General features: G+C 28.9%; 1 pseudogene; it reads right to left on the reverse strand.

The window, feature by feature from the left end:
- Positions 1–1,709: 1,709 nt before the first annotated feature.
- On the reverse strand, positions 1,710–2,575 carry LOC111638556 (annotated as a pseudogene).
- Between the last annotated feature and the right edge of the window lie 4,318 nt (positions 2,576–6,893).

A 6,893-nucleotide genomic window follows, 5' to 3' on the forward strand; every position in this document is an offset into this window, starting at 1 on the left:
ATTTAACAATATAAATAGTGTAGTAATTGGAAAAGAGTTTTCATTATTATTCAAGATAACATCACATAAAGAATTTTAACTGATGATTTTTACCGTCAGTTAGTGGAAGATTATTCTGTAAGAAAATTAAGTGCTTGTTGGAATTATATAATTAATGAGCATTTCAAATAGAACAAATTTAAAATTAAATGCTGTTTATAAATATTAAATTAAGAATCAAAGTGGTCCGAAATTAGCTTGCACTTACGGTTCGAGCTATGCTAGTTAATTAATAGAGTTAGTTAGTAAACAAGCAAGTAGTTCAATTATATGAATGATTTTTCCGATTGTTAATATGCTATAAACTTATCAAATTTTATTTTTTAAACATATTTTTAAAACAAACTGAAAGTTTTAGGATAGGCCTAATGAAATATTTATTCTTTTTCCTATTTTGTTTATCTTAATCATAAGATAACTCGCTGGCACTTCTATTTAATCAAATTCTTTAAGATAGATAATGTATTGTTACTACCTCGACGATTTCTGTGTTAAACAACTTATAATAAATTTTAAATTATTAAAAAAAAAAAAAAATGTAAAATATTCCCTTAGATGCTAAGACTTCGAGTAATTTCTATTGCAACCTAATTGATGAATGATAATTATCTGATCTATTGTATATAATTAAAGATAAAGTTGATGAGTGTTTATTACTGTATTATGAAAATATAAACAATAAATATTTTAATAAACTACAGAAAATCCTCACGCAACGTCGCTTCTCATAATGTTGAGGAAAGACAAGTTAAATTTATAATCATTTATAATAATTGTTGTTGAATTTTCTTTATAAACAGTAAAACTGATTTTATGAGGCGGGAAAGAAATGCTGGAGGTTGCGAACACGATCAAATTACAATAATATTAACCGAATTATATCTTGTTTATATCAATTAGCTTTTGATAGAATTGCTTTCGTTATACGTGGTTTTCGCTTAATGTCAGTTTCCAAGAACCTAGCGACGACCTTAATTGAGAACTTGCTGTATAAACTTGTCAATGTTTTCGAATTCCTAAATGTATATTAATTATTGTTATTTGCAATATTGCAATTATATTCATTGCAATATATTGAAAGTTATAAACTCGTATCTTTTGAAAATGTAGATATTATTTTATATTGCATTTATATCCTTAATAAATTACAAGAAACAAATAAAATTAATTAAATATTAAAAAAATTAATATAATAGAGTAGTAAAAGAATGAGAGTTCTCCCCAAAAAATAAAAATATAAAAATTAGGATAAATGTTTAAAAAATTCAGTTAAAACGTTAAGAAATTTAAAAGTCTAAAAAATGGGATGTACATCTTTCGTCCTAAAAAATTCTATTAAAAAGTTAAGCAAATTCCCCATAAAAAATGAGAAAGATGTTTAAATATCTGTAAAAAAAGTAAATAAAAAAAACTAATTATGAGCTTTGTTTCAGCCCTCTGTACACAATTTTTAAATCTATTCAATTGTTTAGTGTTTTTTCTGTCAAATGTTTATTAAATCAATCTGGTAGAAACAACCAAGATTGCCATACTAGGTTGACTTTATGGATTGGATATTCATAATCAATTTCTTTGTTGGAGTATTTTGAAGTTTACCATTTATTACAAATTCTTGCAAGTAAAGAAACTATCAATCTCTTTTTATTTCACAATGTCCTAATGCTAATGTGTTAATTCCATCCTTCAATATATCTCTTATCATCATGTGGTGATAATGCTATCTTGTTCGACTTCATAGAATAAATTTTATGCTTTTTACTTCTAATTAGATTCATTGTTTGGGAATGCTTTGTTTTATTAAACAAACAATCTCTATAATCATCTAATGATATTCTATTCTTAACAACACATATCTTAACGCCTTTGGCTTTCTTTACTTCTTTATCCTCAACTTTGGTGGCATACATTCTTGCTCCTAATCCCACAAATTCTTCCAATATTATACCTTTATTCTCATCCTTCATTTTACCTATCACCTTCTTATTAACTCTCGGTATACCATATTGATTATTCTCAGGATAATTTATGTATCAAAGTAATCGATCATCCCCTTCATGTCTTGATAGAAATCATCAGTTTTTATTTCATAAATGAAAGAATCGGCGTCTTCATATAACAGTTTTATGTTATCTCCATATTTAGGTTTCATCACTTTGTAATGAAAATCATACATCAAATGCTTCGAAAGATCTAATATACTCATTCCTACATTGATGGGTTTATTAAAGACTATTTTTTTCTTATACATGTGAATAGCACATAGGTTTTCAGTAAATATGGTTCGTTCTTTAAAGTTCGGCTTTGCGATTAATTTTTCTACTTTTTTACCGTCACAACATAATCTTATGTCAACACGATTTCTTATATTTTCCATTGTCTTACCAAACACAGAGTTGTTCATTAGTTTAAAAAAGTCCTTTTCGAAATCATTAGTTGCTTTAGTTCTCATTTCAGTATTCAGATCTATTTATTTCTTTAACCAATCTGATTGCTTGAATTCTAATACTCTATGTATCTTTTCGAGTTTCATCCCCATTATAAAATATTGTTTAAGATTTCCATAATGAAGCACATACTTCTTTTTATCATATGATAGATAATACAGTTATTAAAATTATATTGAATACACTTCAAAATACTCCAACAAAGAAATTGATTATGAATATCCAATCCATAAAGTCAACCTAGTATGGCAATCTTGGTTGTTTCTACCAGATTGATTTAATAAACATTTGACAGAAAAAGTACTAAACAATTGAATAGATTTAAAAATTGTGTACAGAGACTGAAACAAAGCTCATAATTAGTTTTATTTATATTTATTTTTTTACAGATATTTAAACATCTTTCTCATTTTTATGGGTAATTTGCTTAACTTTTTAAGTGAATTTTTTAAACATTTATTATTTATCCTAATTTTTATATTTTTATTTTTTGGGAGAGAACTCTCATTCTTTTACTACTTAATAGTATATAATTAATCATTTATATTTATACGTACAATAAATGGCCGCGTAGATTTTCCAAGTTTTCTTCACTTGTCTAACGCCTGATTACGGTAATTTTCCAACATAAAGTTTTTCTATAAGGCATCTCTCTAGGCAGTTGTTCATGCGTTTCGTTGCTCGTATCATATTAAATCAAACTAAACCATCTTATTCTAATATTTAAGCGTTGTATAAAAGAAATTTGTTAATCGTAGATTGAAATGAAAATATTAGTGCAGCATTCCTCTTTTGCATCAATACAGCTTAATTCATATCATTCATATCACTTATGCTAATAAATAGATACCGTATAATTTATTGAGAATTTTCCAATAAAAATTTTTAGCATTAGCATTATTAAATTCAATTTTAAACGGTTAAAAGTATTATTTTCAAATGTTAGTGATACAAATAAGTATTACCTCATATGATAGACTCAAATGACGACTTGTACTTAATAGGCTATATGCAACATGGATTTCGATAGTCACTCAGTTATTTGCTACTTCCTTGAAACGATATTTTTTTCTTAAACCAGTTGTTTATTGGATAATATTATTTCTTCAGAAAAAATGGGTTAAAATGTCCATTTTCTCTATAATAGATTACAAAATTAGTTCATCGAAGGACACGGTATAGAGTTTCTACTCTGTTACTAATTTATTCTATCTCGACTATATCACACGGGACTCTTATAGACGTGGTGTATAAAATTTTTATAATCGAATTATGTGTATTTTGTGCAGTAAATAAAAGAACGAATTCAGAAATTAGCTTAGTAAGTATGAAAGAGAAAAGATGCAAGAATTTTGAAACAATTTTATTAAATAAAATTTAAAACAATCAAAAGAGGATTAAACTTTCACTTTTGACATTTTACAGCTTTCACTTTGAAAGCTATTCTTATATCGATCGAACTAGAGTAAGAAAATAGTTTCTCATTGGATTCTTTAATAGGTATGCATATTTATTCATTTATATAATTGCTCATTATAAAAAAATAAAATGCGATTTAAACTGACATAAAACAAAAATAAAATGCGATTTAAACTGACATAAAACAAAAATAACATTCTGAGGTATATTCATACTTTATATAAATTAAAGTTTGATGGACTGACAATAACATAGTATTGTCCTGTAACTAATAATGTAATATTGTTCTGTAAACCTGTATTTCTCGATTAGCATAAATATTCTCTTGTGGTTATTATTATTATTAATATTGTAAATATAACGTTATCATTCAGATTTTAATTACCTTTTACCTTTGATTACGTTTAACGTACTGTACCTTTGATTTTACGTACCTTTGATTTTAATTAAATAGGATTTTAAAAATAATTTAATAAAAAATGATATTTACACAAGTATAAATAAATTATATGTTAATATTTATTTGAAGTTAGTTTATCGATGCCTTTGCCAGTTGAAGGATTAGTGAGTGTCCAGGTTCGGTTATGAAGAACTCATTTTGCAACCCGAGATATACTTAGTGTTTTAATTTCAATAGTTTTAAATTAGACAGCCATTTAAATATAGTGGAAGATGATTTTTCTAACTCCACATTTTAGTTATTTTTCTTTTCTTAACCGCAACGATTCTCCCACCTTTGCACAAATCTGATGAAAGTAATCTTGAGATCACACACATTATTTCATAGCTTCTTGCTTATCTTCACTACACAGTTTACAAAACCATTTCTCTCATTCTCATCGACCTCTTCGGTTTGTTCGTCATATTTGCCTATACAGTATTAGGATATCGAGTCGCTTGGAACAAAAGTTCCTTGCGCTGTTCTACACTCTCCGAAGTTTTCTTGTAAGACGAGTTTATAAAAACAATTGATCCGGAGCATGACGCTTATTATTATTATTTTTTTGTTCTGTCAGTTTTTCAGATTGAAGGCGAAATTTCTGCAACTGTCACTCTTCCTTATGTTCCGGAGATGACTCTGTTAACATTAGAGATATCGGGCATTGAGTTTCCGTTGCTCCTTACTGCATCCTAAAGTCCATCTTATGGAATCAAATCTGTGACTCGTGAAGTTGACTGGGTGCATTGTCCTCGGACACAACATCTTAGAAGGCGTAATACAATTGGACACCTTGAATACAAATAATAACTTTTAAACTTTTAAATTTTTAAGAATTGATTTTCGAACAATAACTTCCGAAATTTGGTATGAAGTTTCAAAAAGTAACACTTCAGAAATCTTTTTTTTTTTTTTTTTCAGAAATTCAAAATTTCGCCAAATGAATTTTGCTAATATTAAATTGTGCACTTTTACTCTTCGATATTTTAGAATTCGATATACATTCTGTCGGATATAATGCTGTCCAGTATTTTAGATATATCTTTATCTCAAAATCCCTGGAAAACAACAATCATGAGTGTTTTTCTGTATGCATTTTAATTTAGTTTTCCAGACCAATTTTCACTACATACAGTAGTTTACAAAACCAGTTTACAATTAGTACTGTAATACTTACGGCAGCAACGTATTTGCAGTCATAAACCGCTAGCATAAACATCCAAAACTTAGATTGTAGACTCACGTTGATCACAATCGCACAAAAACGTCCTCACTGTGTACTCTATGTGCGCCGATTTGCTTCTACATACAGAACTTTTGGATACGTAAATTTCGTATTGAGACTAATAGATTTCACTTGTGGTTCGTTTTTTTTCTTGCAATTATAGTGGCCAAATTTATACACAGGTTCAATATAGATGCATTTCTCCTACTTTTAAAAGATAAAGGTTTGAAATGTTGGCATTTCATGCACCGCATTGCTTTCGAAATACGCATACAATGTGGGAAAGTTTTTTAAGTATTGGCTAGATTCTGTACAGAATCCAATATGTTGGTCCAACAAGAATTCAATAGTGAAAATTGCAAATTATATAGTGTCATTTGCTTCGTACTTCTCCCATTCGCATAACACGGCAGTTTTCCTAACTACCGTGTTAAAACTTGCAAACTATTGTACAAATACACAGGCTGAGATTTGGGCAATATACAAAGCGTTAAATCACATTAGAAAGAGTCAAAAAATTTACAAAGGTGGTATTAAGTTTTTTGTGGATAGCAGAACGGCACTACAAACACTCAGGAAAGAGAAAATGATTACATTGTTGGGAACAGAAACAATTAAAGAGGCAAACATAATAGCAGGAGCAAATAAATTACAATTCAACTGGATACCGGCCCACCAAGGCAAAACTGGTAATGAAAAGGCCGATTTTCTTGCTAAACGGGCAGCCCAAATGGATCTTCCAATAACATACAAAAGACTATCGAAATCAACGCTAAACTACCATCTAAAGCAATGGGAATTAAAAAATTGGCAAAGAGAATGGGATCAGTCCAAAACAGGAAGACAAAGTTACAAATTCATCCCAACAATTAGCGACAGACTTAGTAACAAACATTTTAAAATAAACTACGAAACAACGCAAATACTTACCAACCATGGCTGCTTCCAGGCTTATCTAACCAGATTTAAGAAGAGAGAGGACGACAGGTGTCAATGTGATGGAACAAGTATAGGTGATGCTGACCACTATATGTTCGACTGTAGGAGATACGAACAACAAAGACAACCATTTTTTAGAGAATGTATACAAAACGGATTGGGTTGGAGGCCAGCACATAACAAAATCTTTAATAACAAGGATATTTGGGAAAGCTTAGAATGCTTCATTAGGAAGACAAGAGCCCTTATTCCTGATTTTTATAAAAAACAAACACAACAAAATGAGGAGGAAAGCGAAGACAACATCAACAGCACACAGAATTATAACATTGATAGTAATAGTGAAAGTGAAGACAGTGAAGATTATTAGAGACTAAAGCATTTTTTT

This window comes from Centruroides sculpturatus, unplaced genomic scaffold (assembly GCF_000671375.1).
Source record: "Centruroides sculpturatus isolate CEXI.00-Female unplaced genomic scaffold, Cexi_2.0 scaffold856, whole genome shotgun sequence".
Lineage (NCBI taxonomy): Eukaryota > Metazoa > Arthropoda > Arachnida > Scorpiones > Buthidae > Centruroides > Centruroides sculpturatus.